The sequence below is a fragment of the Dendrobates tinctorius genome, unplaced genomic scaffold (genome assembly GCF_039654945.1).
Source record: "Dendrobates tinctorius isolate UK_male_01 unplaced genomic scaffold, ASM3965494v1 ptg000166l, whole genome shotgun sequence".
Classification (NCBI taxonomy): domain Eukaryota; kingdom Metazoa; phylum Chordata; class Amphibia; order Anura; family Dendrobatidae; genus Dendrobates; species Dendrobates tinctorius.
Window position 1 is genome coordinate 555,199 of NW_027361833.1, and position 21,789 is coordinate 576,987.

Below are 21,789 nucleotides of genomic sequence, written 5' to 3' on the forward strand. Positions count from 1 at the left end.
CCCCCCGCCCTTCCCAGCATCGCATTTTCAACTGTATTGGCACCCTGGATGTCTATGCAGTTGAGAGCAATGATGGAGGAGGGAGCGTCAGCTGACACTCGTTCCGTCATAATTTTCCCTTTGCATCTGACATCTCGGCGCAGCAGGCACGATTGCATCATTATTTTGCTCCTGCTGTGCCGAGCAGTGAAGAACTTCAGAGTGTTTGCTGCCAAGACCAGAGCAGCGGAGGAACTAGATGAGGTGAGGATTTATTTATTTATTTTAAATGTGGGGCCCATTATTCTGTTTGAAGGACAATGCAGCACCCTGTTATACTGGGACCCATTATACTGTGTGGAGCACTATGTGGCCACCATTATACTCTGTGGAGCACTATGGGGGGCCCATTATTCTGTGTGGAGCACTATGGGGCCCATTATTCTGTTTGAAGGACAATGCAGCACCCTGTTATACTGGGACCCATTATACTGTGTGGAGCACTATGTGGCCACCATTATACTCTGTGGAGCACTATGGGGGGGCCCATTATACTGTGTGGAGCACTATGGGTCCCATTATACTGTGTGGAGCACTGTGTGGGGGGGCATTATACTGTGTGGAGCACTATGTAGGGGCCCATTATACTGTGTGGAGCACTATGTGGGGGCCCATTATACTGTGTGGAGCACTATGTGGGGGTCCATTATACTGTGTGGAGCACTATGTGGGGGCCCATTATACTGTGTGGAGCACTATGTGGGGGCCCATTATACTGTGTGGAGCACTATGTGGGGGCCCATTATACTGTGTGGAGCACTATGTGGGGGCCCATTATACTGTGTGGAGCACTATGTGGGGGCCCATTATACTGTGTGGAGCACTATATGTGGCCCATTATACTGTGTGGAGCACTATGTGTGGCCCATTATACTGTGTGGAGCACTATGTGTGGCTCATTATACTGTGTGGAGCACTATGTGTGGCCCATTATACTGTGTGGTGCACGATGTGTGGCCCATTATACTGTGTGGAGCACGATGTGTGGCCCATTATACTGTGTGGAGCACGATGTGTGGCCCATTATACTGTGTGAAGCACTATGTGTGGCCCATTATACTGTGTGAAGCACTATGTGTGGCCCATTATACTGTGTGAAGCACTATGTGTGGCCCATTATACTGTGTGAAGCACTATGTGTGGCCCATTATACTGTGTGGAGCACTATGTAGGAGCCCATTATACTGTGTGGAGCAATATGTGGGTCTCATTATACTGTGTGGAGCACTATGTGGGGGCCAGTTATACTGTGGAGCACTATGTGGGTCCCGTTATACTGTGTGGAGCACTATGTGGGTCCCATTATACTGTGTGGAGCACTATGTGGGTCCCATTATACTGTGTGGAGCACTATGTGGGGGCCCATTATACTGTGTGGAGCACTATGTGGGGGCCTGTGACTTCTCTCACAGGGGAAGGTGGTGTCGACTTCGCTCACCTCGGGGGAGGGGAGAGAGAGACCCAGCAGGGGTCTGCTCTCTGGCCCCACCACTTGCCCCTTGTCAGTCAGGGTACTGCAATGAGGGCATATAGTTGCCGGAAAAGCTTCCCTTATAGGTACAAGTTATTGAGGCGCTCCCAGTGAGGGAGGATATATATCACCATTCCAGGCTGGCGATATATATATATAAACCTCCCGGCCGTCACTGCCAGAGTTCCTCACTAATAAAGTACGGTATTCTGCCACCCGTTCCTTCGCCGAAAGGGCGCACTAGAAATATACAGGTATATGTACAAGAACAAATGTACAAATTTACAGTCAGGAGTGCAGTACAAGGGTAGGGTATAGATAGGTTGCAATTACCGTGTTATGTAGTATGTGACCACAGGGAGGCGCTGATGGATCACAGGTCCAAATCTTTGTTACGTGGTAACATTGGCCGCGTCGGGTAACGGCCCTCCTGCCAGTTGAAAAAGTCCAAAGTGAGGGTATGCCTTATATCTCTTAGGCGGTTCCCTCCCACACTCTACTGCCACCCCTGGGCTACCTCCCTTCTCCCATGACTGAGAATGATTTTCTGCTAGAAGCTCTGAATGGGTCGGTGGTGCTGCCACTTGGTTCCGCTGGATTTTATCTGCGCATGGAGACTAAATATGAATACCGTATGTAATTCCTGTTAGCTATGCTTTATAACTCCATGGCGCAGAGTGCTACAGGTGGCTGCCGAGCACAGGTGTATGGGGGAAGGAATGCCGATTCGGATAATATGCTCGGCTAGGGTCAGAGATATTGCATTCTGTTATAGATAATTTTCCAGATTCAATACCTCAGCATCTGCTGTGACTTAGGCCATGTGCACACGTAGTGGATGGTGCCGCGGATTTTTCCGCGTGGATTTGGAAAAATCTGCTGGTAAATCCGCAGGTCAAAAGACCTGCGTTTTCCTGGGCGGTTTTCCCCTGCTATTTGACACCTGTACAATGTAGCAGGTGTAAAACCGCTACGGATTCCGCACAAAGAATTGACATGCTGCGGATTTGAAACCGCAGCAAATCTGCACGGAAAAATCTGCAGCATGTGCATTGTGTTTTTTAATTTCCATTGAATACAATCGTACTGTACAACGCAGCAAAATCTGCTGCAGATCTGCAGGGCCAAAAATGCTGCGGATCCGCAGCAGAATCCTCAACGTGTGCACACACAGCCTTATAGTACCACGCTGTCTCCATGTGCTTGAATCAGTTTGCCTGTAGCTGCAGGAGAGTTCACACCCTGGTGCTAATTAGTGGTCACCGAGCTTCAAAGGGTTTGTTCCTGGTTTTTAATTAAAGATTAACATTGCATGGCTTTTTATGGCCTTGGGGAATGCATGCCAAGGGAGGGGGCTCAATGGTCTGAAGCAAGTATTTTTGGTCCAAACTTATCTTGATGGTGAATTTCATAGGAAATCAAAATATCATTTTCCGATATCTCACAGGGCCATTATGCTGTGTGGAGCACTATTTGGGGCCAGTTATACTGTGTGAAAGTCAAGGTGGGGCCCATTTTACTGTATGGAAGTCAATGCGGAGCATATTATATTGTATTGGGGACTATATGGGATGTGTGGAGGGCTGTGTAGGGATGGGAATCATACTGAGATGGGGTCACCATACTCTGCAGGAGGAGTTGAGGTGAGGGACAGTAGGGTCATCATACTGTGGGGTGCACTTTTGTTGGCATCATACGTTATCTTATTCAAGGTTTTTTATCCTTTATTACTTATTTAAAATAGGCCATTGGCCCATATGCTTTTTACTGCTCTTATGTAACATATTATATTATTACAATATTTTATTCTAAGATTAATTAAAATGTACTTTGTGGGACAACCCCTTTAAATTGGTTTCCATATGAAAAGGTTCATTGTTCTATTTGATGATTAAAAACTTCCTCAATTGTAGACTTTTTTTTTTTTTGTGTGAATATCAAGGTTGGCACTTGACCAAGCTCTTTAATTTTGGCACTCTGTGTATTTGAGTTTGAGATCCCTGCTGTATTGTGTTGATATATGGCTTCTCAATATGATAGTTTCCACTTGCATTTGTGGACTGCACAGCAAACTGTGTTGTGTCATTCCATGGTAACTTACGTTACTTTCACAAGCCAAAAACTGAGTTAATAATGACTACAGACTGTTGTTTGAAGGCAGGCACAAAAATGAGTGAATATATACTGTACATTAAACTATTCTCAATAGATTTCAACCCAGTTTGACTTTTCAAGAATACAAATTAAATACAAAATACAGTGTTATTACTTGGTAAGTTGCGTTACAACACAATGTAGTAACTTGCGTTACAAAGCTGATGGTAACTTAAGTTACAATACCATTACTTCATATGAGAAGTACCAAGGACAACATCTGCAAGGAGTTTGTATGTTCTCTCCGTGTTTGCGTGGGTTTCCTCCGGGCACTCCGGTTTCCTCCCACATTCTAAAGACATACTGATAGGGAATTTAGATTGTGAGCCCCATCGGGGACAGTGATGATAATATGTGCAAATTGTAAAGCGCTGCGGAATATGTTAGCGCTATATAAAAATAAAGATTATTATTATTAAACTTATTGTAACGTAAGTTACTGTGTTGTAACGTAAGTTACCATGGAATGACCATGTTCACAAATGATTTCTGAAGTATTCCTGAGCCCATGCATTGTTTTGCATGACCGAATCATGCCTATTTTTAATAGTGCTGCCTGAAAGCCCATAGAGCCTTGTCCCTTGTGCACAAGGATTTTGCCAGAATCTGTAAATATTTTGATACGTACTCTAGATAGCGGTATATTCAAAGTCTTTGCAATTAGACATTGAAAATCTACGTCTAAAATTTGTGGAACAATTTCAGAAGAATGTTCTAATTGGTGAACCTTTCACTTTCTTTTCTTCTGAGAGACTCTGCCTCTGTAACTTAATCTCTTTATACACCGTCAATTCACTTTTTTGAAAAATTGATCCTCCAGCTGTTTTTAATTAGTGTCATTTACTTTTTCAGCCTTTTGATAACTCCGTTCCTACTTCGAGATGTGTTGCTGCCATCAACTTGTAAATTATTTCTTTTTAGAGCACCATTGACTCCATGGTGCTGTACATGAGAAGGGGTTAAATACAACCCACAAATGGAAAATGCAGTTAAGAGATTACCAGTGACGGTTACAGAGGGGAGAGGGCCCTGCCCTTGTCGGTTTACAGCCTATAGTAAAGGAGTTGTTTTCAGAATTAAGTGGAAAAATGTCAACTTCTGATATGTGAATATTGTGCTGTTGTGACTAAAATATGGATATAAGTCATGTCCAAATCATTGCATTTTTGATTCCTTTACCCTTTTACACAGCAGCCCAACTTTTTTGGAATTGAGGTTGTAGACCTTTATAAATAAATTGATGTCTGGCTGTTGGCAGCTAGGGTGTGTCTTTAACCCCTTCACAAAATATGACATATATTTGTCATATGTTGTGTCCCTGACTTTGATGCGGGGTCACACACTGAGCCCTCATCATTCCTGACACATGATGGCTGATTTATTAGTCCACCATTATGTGCCTTTAACAGCTGGAGGTGGAGCTGTTAACCTGTTAAATCTTGCTTTCAATTTCTGACAGCGGGATTTAACATGCACCTTGTCCTTCCTCTTTTTTTTTCCATCAGTCATGGATCACCTGGAAGTCTTGAGGTCCTTGCAATACTGGGGCAGCACTTGAGTGCCTTCCTAGTTGTTTCCTAGTTCTATCTGATTTTCATGTTTGATCGAAGAATCTTGTAGAATCCTTCTCCTTCCTACACAAGGAAAAATTTTCGGCACTCAGCAGGTTTTACTATCTGCTTTTTACATATGAGAAAAATTATTGACATCTGAATGAGACCTTTTAAACGGGTGCCCTAATTATTCAAGATTGTGATCACCAAATGCTTGTCTTATCTATTGCATTTTTTCTAGGCTGTATTGTGCATAAATATGTGACTTCAGATTTTGTATTAGTCTAGCCTGATGAAGAGACCTGAGTAGTCTCGAAAGCTTGCAATGTATTACCATCTTTTCAGTTAGCCATTAAAAGGTATCAACTACTGAGGACTCTCAATCCTGAATATTTTACTTCTTTTAGAAACCTTTGTGATGATTATTAACATATATTGGGTTACTTCCTACATACAGCTTTTTACTCATCTAGTTAGAAAATTGCCAAACTCGCAAGTCCGAGCCCTCTGTGTCCTTACTTTGCCCTGTGAAGCAGTATTTCCTTGATGAAACTTTGTTTCTTTTAGGTGAGACTTGGTGTCCACTTTAATGTTGAACCCTGCACAATGGCCTCTAGTAGGATTGCTTGTCACATAGGCAGTAGTGTGTAGGGTCATGGTGAATTATGGGTAGTAATAAGCACGCCTTGTGGCACATGGGAATTGAGCACTTGAAAGCATTCATGTCTGCCTTCTACAAGATTAATGAACAAAGCCCCAATGAAGTCACATGGTGTCAGCATGGTTTTCTGCTCGACAACATGATCCTATCAGCCAAACATTGTGGCTTCCTATGACCTCACGTTCCTGAAATAGGAAGGAAGGAGTTCCTTGGAGCAGACAGCTCTGAAGCACAAGTTGTCATGGAATATGTACAATTCCTTCCTCACCACGGAAAGTGTGAAAGGATCATCGCTTTTCATTAGCACTTTCTGCAAGATTTGTTTCTTCACCAGTATATTATCTTTTTCAGCACTGGTAAAACTTGACTTGTGAAACGCAAAGTGAGGTGAGGTCTGGTCAAGTGTTCCACAATACACCTCTTATTAGGATTGCTAGGGTTCTCTATAGCACTGGTGCAAAAGCTGCAGTGCTGGGCAGAACACTGAGTGTAGTAGGTACTCTTTCCATAGAGATGCTTTATAATGCGCTGGGAGGGAGATGGAGCGTGGGATTTTGTGTATAAAAGGATTTGGCATGTTCCTTAATTTAAAGCTGCCAAATGAACCTCTGGATGCCTGTCATGATTTTCAGGTTGCCAGGCAGACTGTTAGTGCATTTCTTCCCTGGTCTGGTTTTCGCTCTTCCTGCTATAGTGAGCAGGCTATGCTATTGGATCTGCAAGGAGCTGATGTGCAGTGATTTGCTGTATTATAGATGAAAGCTGTTTTATCCAGTCCTAGTCTCAGGATACACCATATATGCTTCATCATTGGCTGACCGCCAAGTTATAAATAACACCTAACCTCAGAAATGAGCACAAGGCGCTCTGCACTGAGCGAAGAGTTGTTGTTCAGTAGCAAGCACTGACATTCCTTTCTGAAATCCATGGCCACTGGCCTAGGCAGCTATGCAAAAGAAGATCTCGTAGTAAAAAGAACGATTTGCTGCTTAATTTTTATCACACTTCCAATCAAAGAAGCAAAGAATTTCCTAATGTTAGGTTAAATTTTGTTAATGTATTTTTTTTTTTATCTGAAGAGCCTATAATGTCCACATCACAGACCTATTTATATAAATGTGTTCGCTTGGTCTCGAAATCAGCCAAAACTCTGACATGTCCTTTTTAGCGCCTTATTTTTTCTGTACAACGCTGCATACAAAAGTGTGGAAGACTTTTTTGTATTCAGTGGGGTGGACAAAAGGTATAGTGACCCAGCTTAGAATTAAAGGCTACATATGCAAGCACTGGGTGCATGGGGGTCTATGGGCACATCATAGTATATGTTGGAAAATTCCATCAACATAGATGTACAGGCTATATGTTCCTGAAGATGTTTTACCCTTTTAGGTTCAGTCCTTAATGTATGGTTGTTGTAGTTTAGCTGTCAGTGAGGGATTTAGAAGCCGTACAATCATACTGAAGAAAAGTATAATTCCTCAAATTATTAGGAAAGAGTAGAGTTGAATGGATTGTAATCCGATCAGCTGCAGCACATGTACCTTCCAGTGGCAGAGTTTTTAGCTATCCCATATCAAATAATTCCAATATTAACTATTCTTGTGCTGTGGAATATCTTAATGTTTCCTACAAACTTCTGTATCTTATAGGTATCGATTGATTTTATTTTTAATAGTGATTTTAATTTATTTGTTTTTTTCATGTTGGTGAAGTCCTTGGGGATGGAACAACACCGCAAAGGGTTACTGCAGGTTATAGGGTTAATTTGGCTGAACTAGATCCACTTGGAATCTCCTATACACACCAGCTAGTTTCAAGAAAGGGTGACACCCAGAAATTCAGTGGTGTTTTCCCTGGCTTCATACTATATATGCGGTTTTGATTCATTCCTCACTTGGACCTGGAGGAAGATACATTTAGTGTCAACATGTCGTCCAAAAGGGATTGACTATATGCAAAATTGTTACTGAAGAAACATGGAACCTTTTTAATGGAAAAATAAAAGTTTATATTTTACCCCACCATTGGACTGATCGCTGGAGAAACCATACTATTTCCATCCCATAATGTCTATAGCCAGCTTTAGTGCAGTATTGATATCAGTAATTATGTTGCTCTCTGGCCCACAGCCGGTGTCTCTAAGTAGCTTATTTTTTAATGTTGTGTTTTATTTTTAAAAGGTATTATTGAACCTCCTATATTCACTTAGAAAAATTCCCATTAAAGGGAACCTGTCGCATGAAAAAATCCTATCAATCTGCAGTTTTGGGGTTAATCTGCAGGTTACTGGCACTCTGAACCTGCCCGGTGCTGGAACTTGGAGCTTCGCTGCCTGGAGAAAATGAACTTTTTTTTTTTTTTTTACTCCTGGTAGTGTTCGGGTTTTAGTCACAGGTTTGATGCCAGGACTGGTTGTCACCTCTCTGCATATAGTAATCGAACCCTGGCATTGACTTGCAGCTACCTCCTCATTAGAGCTGTCTGTCAGTCAGTGCTGCTCCTTCTACGTAGAGTGGTGATTAAAGCATTAGGCCGGGGTCACACTGCGTTTAGGCAGTCCGGTATAACGCGGTGTAACGCAGTCAGTTAACGCTGCCATTGAGGCCCATTGTCAGGCACATTGCGACGCATGCCGTAAAGCGGCACACGTTTGCGATGTGCCGTCTTTTACTGACGGAGCCTTGGACGCGGGCTGCAGCGTTTGAGGCTCCGTCACCGCTAGCGCAGATGAATCATCTGTGCTAGCACAGATGATTCATCTGCGCTAGCGGGTATAGCATAATGCGATCGTGTTAACGCAGCCCTTCAACGCTATGCGTTGAACGGGCTGCTTAACATAATGGGAACTTAGCCTTACCCTCACCACCCCTGTGCTTAAAGCCAAATGCAGCCGAAAGCAATAAAGTTAATTTTCTCCTGGCAATGGGGGCTCTAAGATCTGGTGCTGGGCAGGCTCAGAATGCTATTAAGATTCAGATTAACCCCATATCTTCAGGTTAATAGCGTTTTATCACATGACCGGTTAACCTTTAACCACTAAACGACACTTGCAATATATAAACGTCATGGTCGGGAAGGACGAAGGACCAATGAAGTACCATATATATGTCATGGTGATCACCCCCGCACAGGAGGCTGTGCACGGGCAATCGCCGCCGGGTGTTGCCTGATTCTGACAGCTGACACCCAGCACTCGCTGCCAGGAACTGTCTGCACTGCTCCCAGCACTTCAACCCCCTAAATGTTGCGATTGCTAGCATTTGGAAGGCAGAGGGAAGGATCCGCCCCTTCTTGCGGGTCCAATCGTGGCCATGGTAGCCCAAAGTCGTCATGACGACAACCGGGTCACCACTCTCTAGCAAGCTTGTTAGATCATGCTTTGTGGATGATCTAACGAGCTTGTGAGCGAGCAGGCTGACCGTTCTAAGGCTGTGTGCACACATTGTGGATTTAGATGTGTTTCCGCAGCGTTTTTGGACACACAGAATTGCATCAAATCTGCAGTGTAGTGCACAGCCAATGTTAGTCTATGGGAAATGGAGATTTGTTGTGCACATGCTGCGGGAAAAATAAGTGCAGATTTGCAGCGTTTTATTTTCCACAGCATGTCAATTTTTTGCGGATCTGCAGCGTTTCTGCACTCATTGACTTCCATTGAGTCAGGCAAAACCGCAGTTTTAAAATAGATCTGCGTTTTTTCTGCTGATAGGGAGGAGGAAAAGAGTGTTGGCGGAGAATGTGTGCGGTGGCAAAATAGATGCCTCTTCATTATACTACTGAACAAAAAGCGGAATAAAACGTGATCATGAAGACAAATGGAATTCTGTGAAATAGTTTTTATTGCGTAAAAGTGTCAAAACATAAAGATATCCATGTGGTATAGCTGTAATCGTACTGATGTGAAAAATAAAGCTGCCTAATCAATTTTACCACTTATAAAAGAAAAAAAGAAACTCCCAAAATATCCCTGAATTACTGGTTTTTGTTAATTCCACCTCCGAAAGATCGGAATAGAGAGCGATTAAATGATGTGCCTCAAAATGATACTAATAAAAACATCCCTCATATGCAAGCATCTCCACTCCCAGAGGTGTGGAGCGCATATTCTTTACCTTAATGAGTGGCGCCACGTGATCGCGCCGGAAGAGCTGCTGGAAGCCGGAACCATGGAGATGCTACGAAGACGCCAGGACACTTGACACGCTGAGAGGGTATGCTGGTGGATGAGTAGGATTGGGGATAAGGAGCCATGCATACCAGGACAGGATGGGGGAGCCATGCATAGCTGAACAAGGACCAGGGAGCCAGGCATAGCTGAACAAGGACCGGGGTGCCATGCATACCTTGACACGGACCAGGGAGCCATGCATACCCGGCTTATACTTGAGTCAATAATCTTACCTAGTTTTCTTTGGCAATATTAGGTGCCTCGGCTTATACTCGGGTCAGCTTATACTCGAGTATATACATAATTGAGAGGTATAGTTTGTAAAATGGTGTCTTTTATGGGGTTCTGCTGTTCTGGCACCTCAGGGGCTCTGCCAATGTGACATGGCACCCTCAAACCAGTCAAGCAAAATCTGAATTCCAATAAGGCGCTTCTTCCCTTTTGAGCTTTATATTGTGCTTCAAAAGTAGTTTTCAACCACATCCGCGTACTCTGGAGAAATTGCACAACAAATTTTGGGTTCCATTTTCTCCTGTTATCCTTATTATAGTAAAATACTTGGGGCTAAAAGAATATTCTTGTGGGAAAAAAGTGGTGTTTTTTTTTTTTTAACATGTCGTGTGACATTGCTCTCTGAATTAAGGGCATAAAAATTAAAAGTTTTTTGAAAATATTTTTTTCACAAACAAGTTATATTGAACAAATTTTTACGACTATCATGAAGCACAATATGAAAAAAAAAAAATTCTAAGGGTAGGTTCACACAGGACTTTATACTGCTTTGTGGTTGTCATTGCTACACACCGATCTGGTCACCGCCTGTGTGTAGCAGAGGCGATCGGATTATTGCAGCTTTTAGTCTCCCATGGAGACTATTGAAGCAAGTGAAAAAAGAAGAAGAAAAATTGTTCAAAATAAAAGTTCAAATCACCCCCATTTTGTCCCATTCAAAATAAAACACATAAAAATTACACACATTTTGGTATCGCCAAGTTCAGAATCGCACAATCTATCAAGCTATAAAAATAATTTATCCGATCGGTAAAAGGCGTAGCGAAAAAAGAGAAAAATGCCAGAATTCCGTTTTTGGTATCCACAACATTGCATAATGGGCGATCAGAAGATCGTATCTTCACTACAATGGTATAATTAAAAGCGTCAGCTTGACAAACAAAAAATAAGCCCCCACCCAGCTCCAGATCATGAAAAATGGAGATGCTACAGGTCTCAAAAGATGACACAATTTTTTTTTTTTTTTTTTATATATGCAGTGTGTGCACTTTTGACCAGTCACTGGAAAGCAACAAAAAACGATAGAAATGTGAAATCTGCTCCAAATAAAAGGAAAAACTCTCCCAGTTTCATACCTATACAGTGCAGTTTGATGTGTGCGCCATTTGTTGCCCTACACATGCCCAAACAATAGTGAAGTTCTTGCCACACACGGGTAACGACGTCTGGTGTAACAGTGAATAACGTCTGTGATTCTCTGTTTTAAGTGATTAATGTCGTTGATACGTTCATTGTACACCTGTTGCTTCACATAACCCCAAAAGTAGGGCGTCAGATCCGGGGATCGTGGTGGCCATGGCTTGACAGAAGCCCTGCCCATCCACCGCCCGGGGAATGTTCTATCCAGAAACTCACGAACAGTGGTGGCGTAGTGTGGAGGAGCGCCGTCCTGCTGAAAGATGACACCTTCTGGAAATCGTGCATACAATTCCAACATGTCAAGATGCAATGTTTGCCGTCACAGACTACTTCGTGGAAAAAATGGGCCAATCACCTTATCAGGCCACACCACACGCTTTACTTTAGGGGTGTTAAGTTTGTACTCAACGTAGGCATGAGGATGTTCAGCAGCCCATATTCAGACGTTATGGCGATGAACATGTCCACAGATATGGAAGGTCGCCTCATCGCTAAGCATAATCTTCTGCAAAAATCTTGAATCTCATGAAGTATATCTGTAGCAAACGCGTATCGTTTGGGTCCATCCGCCGGCTTGATAGCGTGCAACAGCCGCAATTTGTACCCCGTAAAGCGGAATTGCTTCTTTAACACCTTATGAACTGTAATCCTGCTTAGGTGTAATTGTAGATTTTTTTAGGGCTCCTTAGGTAACTATCCCGTATTGCCTCTACAGACTCGTCACTGACTGACTGGCCTACCAGAACGGGGTTTCTCCACCAAACTGCCGGTTTCCTTCAGCTGCTTATCCCACCGAGTAATGTTATTCCTATGCGGTGGCCCTTCATTATAAATGTGCCGATATTCACGTTGCACTTTGGTCACGAATTCTGAAAAACTGAAAACTGGGAGGGTTTTCCTTTTATTTAGTGCAGATTTCACATTTCTGTCGTCTTTTGTTGCTTTCCTGTGACTTTTCAAACGTGCACCATGACTTTACGGACACACTGTACTTTGGATTTTTTTTTTCCACTACTTAAATAAAAAAGAATATATATTGTATGTTTGGTATCTGCAAACTCGTAATGACCTGAAGAATCATGACAGGTCAGTTTTAGAATTTGTTGAACATGGTTAAAAACAAACAAAAAAAAAAGTGTTGTGGAAGTGCACTGTTTTTTTGCAATTTCACCACACTTGGCATTTTTTTTCCCATTTTCCAGTACACAATATGGCAAAACAAATGTAGTTCAAAATTACAACTCGTCCCACAAAAAACAATCCCTCACATGGCCATACTGACCAAAAAATAAAAAAATGTTACGGCTCTGGGAAGAAGGGGGGCAAAAAGCGAAAGGCAAAAACTAAAAAGGGCTGCGGTATGAAGGGGTTAAAATTGGCATGCATGTCTCCATTCTTGATGAATCATGGCCATAGTGTACTTTTGCTGAAAAATCATTGGTACAAACTGAAATGAGGAAGGGTAAACCAAGAAATAGACGCTGAATTACTGTAAAATAAAGCTTTTGCTTTGACTATTAGTGATTTTATCATTAAATGTATTTTTGCTATAAGTTGCATTATGTTTTTTTGTTCCCTCTCACTAACATTTGTACAGTACATGGAATCCTGACCTATTGACCAGAGCCAAACGAAATTCATGGCTACTGCAAGGACAGAAAAACTTAGGGAAAATTATGCAAAATTAATTGTGAGACGTCCTCCTTTGTAGTATATTTTAGCCGTATGATTAAAGTAAGAGTATGACACAAGGAAAATAAAGACCCAGTATATTAGACACCATGTTAAATTATCTTGAAACGTGTAATCTTGAACTGACATTATAAGTGTCCCGCAATTGTGGGGAAATATATAGGTCAGATAACCCCTGAAGAAACCAGTCACCCAGAGAAATGCATGGATATGGAATAATTTACTCCACAAGAGAACTTTTTCACAATTGATATAATAAAGCATAACTATTAATAGTGTGCAAAATTAATAAATGGCAACTGTAAAAAAAAAAAAAAATGGAAAATTTAGCTGCGGTACTTGTCCTGAGCCAATTATGTGTGCAAAACCACAATACTCCAAATAAGTAATATTTTAATCAGAAAATAGTTTGTGTCTTGGGCAGATTGTTTTTCAACCCACAATCATTAATGGTGGCCTCCTGTAAGGCTGTGTTCACACGCTGCGGATTAGGTGCAGATTCATCCGCGCGGATTTTGTACAATCCGCAGGTGAAACCGCAGGTCAAAAGACCTGCGGTTTTACCTGCGGATTGCTCTGCGGTTTTGCCCTGCGGTTTTTCATCTCCTCAATGGAGGAGATGGCAAACCGCAGGGGAATCCGCAGAAAGAATTGACATGTCATGACATGACATGACATGTCATGACATGTCAATTCTTTCTGCGGATTGAAAACCGCAGATAATCCGCGCGGAAAATTCCGCACCGTCTGCACTGCGGTTTTTGATTCCCATAGGGAATCATGGTACTGTACACCGCAGCAAAAACTGCTGCGGGTCCGCAGCGGCCAAAACCGCTGCGGAACCGCAGCAAAATCCGCAGCGTGTGCACACAGCCTAAGGGTGGTCTGCCCCAGTCATTGCTGTGTGCACGAGGAATGTGTCCCTTGTCTGGAGCTGTCTGTAGGCTGTGCTGTGCAGGTTATAGTATGATGTTAAATGTATTTTTGGAAATGAATGTATGTCTTCTGTTTCTCTTTGTATTCCTGGCTATTTTGAAATGCAAATTGTGCTTAATTAAAACTCCTGCCCCTCCAAGGGTCCCATTGCCCCTACTGTGCTGCTCAATCATTTGGGCTTTTTCCATACAGAAAGTAATTATCTCTTTACAATTGAATGAGATGATATCCACTGTGCACAAGTCTCTTTTCATGGCTTTCTTTGTGTACCAACCAAAATAGCTGTTTCACTGCTGATTTTTATCTATCTATCTTTTTTTTTTTTTTAATATTACCAAGTTGACATGTTAATCATGTCTGTCAATTTGCAGGAGTAGAGAGGATTAAGCTGTCTCTTCACATTGATTTGGCGTGCTTTCCTTTTTCTCCAAATACTCGTTATGTGTGTATTCTTGTAATCAATAACAGAAAAATAACAGAATAACAGATTAAGTTTATGTATTTCATGCTTCATAATTGTATATGTAGGAAATCTTCATAATTAATGATTGCAGAGAAAATTATCCTGCCACCTTTCCCGTATGGTTATTTTAATTAATGCAAATAGTTCTTGCAGCTATTTAGCCCATTTTTGCTATAAGTTAAATTCCTAAACACATAATGGAGAGATGTGAGCCAAATGCAGCTATGTCCAACAGTCATCTTGTGACTCCTCACTGCCCCCCGGTACGCATGAATGCGCAATTCGTCTGTGTATGCTTGAATGGGCTGTTCCAAGACACCTCTGGCAACAGTTCCTGTTGAAAGCAGAAAAGTGTAATGCCCCCCTTCCCAACTTGCTCAGTACTTCTCTTCCCCAACATCCTCTTTTAGCCTTCATACCCATAGGATGGGTGCCTAGTCCCATGAAAATCTGCACTCTATCACTACGCTCAGGGACCATATGCGTTCCACTGTATGCAGCACCTGAAGGATTATCATTTTTGACAGGAAAACCCATTTTACTCTGTCGCCTTATTGGGGGACACAGAACCGTGGGTGTTATGCTGCTGTCCACTAGGAGGCGACACTATGCATAATCTGAAAAAGATTAACTTTGGCTCCTCCTCTGCAGTATACACCCCTGGACGGCGTCAGCCTTCTCCAGTTTTTGCTTAGTGTCGCAAGGAGGCACACCTAAGAGTTTTTACTCCGTTTTTTTCCTTGATTTTTATTTCCAACGGATTACAGATGAAGAAAAGCGGGTCCCCAGCGAGACTCCCGGCATGGCTCCCTCCTCGGTCCCCTATTAAGGGGTACCCGGTTGAGGTCGAGACGGCTATTCCCCATGTCTATCCTTCCCCAGTCCCTCGGGTACTGGCTCGAAGTCGAGACCCCCCCCCCTCCTTCCCCAGTTCCCTTGGGCTCTGGGTTGAGGTCGAGGATAGGATGAAGCCCCCCTGACGGTGACAGCAGCACCCTCCCTAATCCCCCTCTGGGGGCATTAGGTTGAGACACCGCAGGTAGGGCCTGTATCAGGCACCATTCGGCCACTTACAAGTCCAGGGACCCCAGCCCAGCTGCGGGCTCCTGTTGGGACCGGGGGAGGTGCAGGCAGGCATGGCACTTGTCAGAGACAGGGCTCCCTGCGCCCCTGTCTCTGTGGCAGCACCAGCTGCATAGCGCCTCAAAGGGACCCCCCACAGGGCCCAGGTGGCGCTCATGTCCCCACCGCTATCCTGCCGTTCAATCCGGGGGGGTCTGGTTTGATTCCGACCCCTCCCTGGACAACCGCGCCGTCCTCGAGCCCTTCTGGGCATGAGGTATCAAATTTAGGCCGTGGCTTCGGCCTAGCCGAAGTCGCCGCCCTATTCCCGCCCCCTGGCCCGCCCCCCGGATGACGAAAATGACACTCTGCAGTGTCATAGAAGGGGCGGATCGAGGCAGGAAGGGCGCGCTTTTGCATAGCTCAGCGCGCCCTTTTCAGCTCTCCGCCCCCTTCCCCCTCCACCTCAGAATCCCGGTGGCCATCTTGCTGCAGCAGGAAACATAGCTGACAGCCATACAACAGTCTCCGGGGGGGCACAGGACTGTGATTTGTCGGCGCTGGACTTAAGGGCACACTGGTGGGGTAAGATCACAGCTGGGTTCTCTTTTTACTCAGCTGTGCATTCATATTACCTATAAGTTCTCCCCTTTGCATAGCCCCTGTAGGACCCCTGCTAGCCAGCCTCTGTGCATGATGCCGGGCTCAAGGAAGAATAACAGGCAAGAGCATTCTGCACAGCCTGCAAGACCACTCCCCAGGGGCAGCACGGACCCACACTGTCGGGACTGTGTCCAAAACACTGGGTCAGAACCAACGCTTCTGCGTCTTCTTCCATACCGGAATGGGCTACTCAGATGTTGCAGTCTATAACACAGTCCATACATAGCCTTACCTCTACACTACTGCAGGCTTTGCAGGGTCATGTCTCGGCTATGAACGTTACCCAAGCCACCGGCCGTTCTAGGCCGAGCGTGACTGCATTCGTCAGGTGGCGGCCGCTAAGCAGCTTGAGCCTTGGCCGGAACCCAAATGGGACACCAGCCTGCGCTAGCAGGTCCGGGGTCATGCGTTTAAATCTCGGGGACATGCCACTTCCGACAGTCTCAGACGTAAGCGGACCCACAGGTAGCATTCATCTGCGTCCTCACATAGCACTCGGTCGTCCCCATTCCAGGAGGAGACAGTGGCTCCAGGTCACCTAGTCCGTCCCCTGACAGAGACAGACAATGCGGATCTACGCATTGATTTCCGACCACAGACTCGGAAGGCATATGTGACACTAACCCAGACAACGAAACAGAAAATTATCTTGTCTCTTGTCCCCCTAGCAACACTACAATAGTTGAGGATATCATCTCTTCCATCCTTTGGGTGCTGGACATTTCAGATCCAACCCCGGAAGCACCAAAACACAAGATTTCCTTTGAAAGTGTTCAGAAACCATCGAAGGTCTTCCCTAATCACCGGGAATTTCAAAAAATCCTTTCTAAGCATTTTTTTGCAGCCTGAGAAAAAATTCGCCAATCGCAAGTATTTGGAAGCAAATTACCCCTTTCCACAGAAAGACACCAAGGATTGGACAGATTCACCTGAAGTGGACCCTCCAGTCTCTAGGCTGGCAGCACAAACGCTTCTCTCGCTGCCGGACAGTTCAACCCTCAAGGACACAGCAGACAGACAAGTCGAACGCATGGCTCGTTCAATCTTTGAAGCGGCAGGTGCCTCTTTGGCTCCCGCATTTGCTTCAGTTTGGGCAGCCAAGGTCTTCATGGCTTGGGCTGATCTATATTGCAAAAGGGCCTTCAACCGTCAAATCCTCAGCTGGCGGACCAGGCGGTGCAAATTGCAGTGGTGGCAGATTACATGGTCCATGCAGCGTTGGACTCTGCAAGAGGAATAGCGGGAATAGCATCAAACGCCATCACAATCCGGCGTATTCTCTGGCTAAGAGAATGGAAAGCGGACGCAGCCTCAAAAAAGTCCTTAACAAATCTCCCGTACTTCAGTGGCCGTCTTTTCGGTGGAAAGCTGGATACAATGATATCCAATGCTACGGGGGCAAAAGTACTTCCCCAACTAAGACCAAAACGCACGTTTAAAAGGCGTAATCAATCTCGTTTCCGATCCTTTCGGAATTCTTCAGGCTGGTCCGTCTCACGCCCAGCACAAAACCGTAATCGTTCCCCCCCCCGCAGGGACAACACACATGCGGCACAGAGGCCGGACAGGAACTGGCAATCAAAGACAAGCCAGGCAAAACCTAAAGGAGGAAAACCTCAGATTTTTCCCTCATCCTGACTCATTCCCTCTGGAAGACACCCCACTTGTAGGCGGACGACTGCTACTCTTTCAGCAGGTCTGGCTGCCTATTACAGAAGACAAGTGGGTCAAGGAAATGGTGTCTTCAGGATACAAAATTGAGTTTACTACCAGCCCACCGCACAGGTTTTTTTCCCTCTGTCCCTCCAAAGTCCCCGCTCAAAGCTCAGGCTTTCCGTCAAGCGGTTTCTTTCCTCCTGCGAGCAGGAGTCATAGTGCCAGTCCCAGCAGAAGAGCGCTTCCGAGGGTTCTACTCCAACCTGTTCGTGGTGCCCAAGAAGGGAGGCAGCGTCCGACCCATACTAGACCTCAAGCAACTCAACAAGTATGTTCGAGTTCGTCACTTCCGCATGGAATCCCTCCGGTCCATCGTTGCGTCTATGGAAAAAAAATATCTTGCCTCCATAGACATACAGGACGCATACCTGCATATACCGATTGCTCCCGCCCATCAGAGGTTTCTCAGATTCGCAATCAACCAAGACCATTACCAGTTTGTGGCCCTCCCGTTCGGTCTCGCCACGGCTCCCAGAACATTTACAAAGGTCATGGCAGCTACCATGGACGTTCTGCACTGCAGAGGAATAGTAGTCGTTCCATACCTGGACGACCTTCTCATCAAGGCCCCCACCCTCGAGGACTGCGAGGTCAACGTCTCGATCACGATCGACACTCTGACGCGCCTGAGATGGTTAGTCAATTTACAGAAGTCCTCGACTACCCCGAGTCAGTCTCTGACCTTCCTGGGGATGCTATTCGACACCTCCAAGGGTCTGGTGATCCTCCCCAGGGACAAGGCACTGGCTGTCTGTCTGGGAGTTCACACACTCCTCCGCAAGTCCCCCAGATCTCTCCGGTATGCCATGAGAGTACTTGGCAGGATGGCAGCAGTAATGGAGGCGGTACCATTTGCCCAGTTTCACCTCAGACCCCTTCAACTGGCCATCCTCAAGTCCTGGGACAGGAATCCGTTCTCCCTCGACAGGGAGTTCCGGTTATCAGCAAACACCAGGAGGTCCCTGCACTGGTGGCTCAAGCCAACCTCGTTTGCAAGGGGAAAATCCTTTCTCTCCGGTCAATGGAAGGTTTTGACCACCTACGCAAGCCTTATGGGTTGGGGCGCGGTGCACCTACATCAGAGCGCAAGGCAGGTGGTCACCAAGGGAATCGACCATGCCCATCAACATCCTGGAAATTCGGGCCATCTTCCTGGCGTTGAAAGCCTTCCATCACTTGTTGGCAGACTCTCGTATCAGAGTACAGTCGGACAATGCCACGGCAGTGGCATACGTGAACCATCAAGGCGGCACCCGCAGCATCCAGGCGATGACCGAAGTAACGCATATCCTACAATGGGCGGAGGCTGCAAGGTCGGTACTCTCCGCAGTCCACATTCCGGGTGTGGACAACTGGGAAGCCGACTACCTCAGCCGACAAGGAATGGACTCGGGGGGAATGGTCTCTCCATCCCGAAGTCTTCTGTCAGATCTGTCATCGTTGGGGGACCCCGGACGTGGATCTGATGGCATCCCATCTCAAGGCTAAGTTTCCCAATTTCATGGCCAGGACGCGCGATCCGCGGTCGCTCGGAGCAGATGTCCTGGTTCAGGACTGGACCCAGTTCCAGCTTCTGTACATTTTTCCACCCCTCCCCCTGATCTCCAGAGTCCTGAGGAAGATCAAACAAGAGGGTGTTCCCACCATTCTGATCGCTCCAGACTGGCCCAGGCGTACATGGTACGACGACGTCGTGCAACTCACAGCAGACGCCCCCTGGCGTCTCCCCACACGTCCCGACCTCCTGTCACAAGGCCCGTTCTTCCACCAGAACTCAGGGGCTCTCAATTTGACGGCGTGGCCATTGAGACCTGGGTTTTGACCCAAGCAGGTTTTTCACCGGACGTTGTTAAAACCATGATCAGGGCTCGAAAGCCAACTCCAGCCAGGATTTACTATCGTACCTGGAAGATTTTCTTCACATGGTGCGACTCTCGTGGGCAGATTCCACTTCCCTATTCTCTTCCAAAGGTCCTCGGTTTCCTTCAGTCAGGCCTGGACGCCGGGCTATCCCTGGGCTCGCTGAAGAGCCAGGTGTCAGCGCTCTCAGTGCTCTTTCAGAAGCGTATTGCTAACAAGCCGCAAGTGAAGACTTTTCTCCAAGGAGTTTCCCGATTGGTTCCCCCCTACAAACGTCCGTTGGAGACGTGGGATCTCAACCTGGTCTTGACAGCACTACAGTCACCTCCTTTTGAACCCCTTAGGGTGGTCTCACTCCGCTTTCTATCACAGAAAGTGTTTTTTCCTGGTGGCAATCACCTCGCTACGCAGGGCGTCTGAACTTTCAGCTCTTTTCCTGCAGACAACCCTTCCTGGTTTTTCACCAGGACAAGGTGGTTCTCCGTACAGTACCATCCTTCCTTCTGAAGGTCGTGTCCAGCTTTCCACCTCCAATGAGGAAATATCACTACTGTCTCTTTGCCCGGCTCCTGTTCATAGGGTAGAGAAGGCTCTGCATACGCTTGACCTTGTCAGGGCATTGCGTATTTACTTGTCTAGGACTGCTCCCTTCTGGAAGTCTGATTCACTTTTCCTTCTTCCAGAAGGCGTTCGCAAGGGCCTACCAGCTTCCAAAGCCACCCTTGCTAAGTGGATCAAGTCCACCATTCAAGAGGCTTACCGCCTCAACAATTCTCCCCTTCCGGCCGGTATCACGGCACACTCTACGCGGGCGGTAGGGGCCTCTTGGGCCATTCAGCATCAAGCCTCAGCACATCAAGTGTGTAAGGCAGCCACTTGGACTAGCCTGCACACATTTACAAAACACTACAGAGTGCATACCCAGTCCTCAGCGGATGCGAGCCTGGGTAGACGGGTCCTGCAGGCGGCAGTACCCCAAGTCTAGAGGACTGTCAGCACAATATTCGTCCACTGCTTCCCACCCAGGGACTGCTTTGGGATGTCCCACGGTTCTGTGTCCCCCAATAAGGCGACAGAGTAAAGGAGATTTTTGTGTACTCACCGTAAAATCTCTTTCTCTTAGCCTTTAATTGGGGGACACAGCTCCCACCCTGTTGCCCTTGCGGGCCGTTGTTACGGTTGGGTTCTCATATTGTTGTTTGAGCCTGTTTATAGTAGCCTTTTTTTACAGGCATGGTTATGTTTCTGGTATATTCCTCCTAATGCTTTTGCACAAAACTGGAGAAGGCTGACGCCGTCCAGGGGTGTATACTGCAGAGGAGGAGCCAAAGTTAATCTTTTTCAGATTATGCATAGTGTCGCCTCCTAGTGGACAGCAGCATAACACCCACGATTCTGTGTCCCCCAATTAAAGGCTAAGAGAGAGAGATTTTACTGTGAGTACACACAAATCTCCTTTTTTAAGCAAAGATTTAAACCAGAATTTTTTTTTTTTTTTTCTGCCAAGGACCATTTGAATATTTATCCCATCCCTCGGGGGCTGTACATGTTGCGCTATATCTCCGCCCACAAAGTACATCCTGATGCTTGCACTGGTGTCGGGATGTAATCTTTCATTGCACTCACTTCAGAGCTCAGTAGTGGACACTGCGTGCCCGTGCTCACAGAGCGAGAAGTTAATGGGCCGGGCTGCCAGCCCAAGCACTACGGTCCCCTGGAATCTGCCCAGGGGTGGGATAAAAGGTCATCAAGGTCCGCAAACTACCAGCGGGTCTGAGGATCCCCCATAAGACAGATATTCCAATTTTTTTTTTCTTTACATCTGAAGGAGGTTGTTTCTGTATATAAACTTCTGCAACTCCTTTTCAGGTAGATGGGTTTGGAAAGAAGACAACTAATTTTTGTGTATATTATTAAATT

General features: G+C 45.6%; 1 protein-coding gene across 4 annotated transcripts in view; it reads left to right on the forward strand.

Annotated features, from left to right (window-relative positions):
• Positions 1-21,789, forward strand: part of MAP4K4 (mitogen-activated protein kinase kinase kinase kinase 4) — a 255,310-nt gene that overhangs the window by 106,934 nt on the left and 126,587 nt on the right. The gene's annotated exons all lie outside the window — the stretch shown is intronic.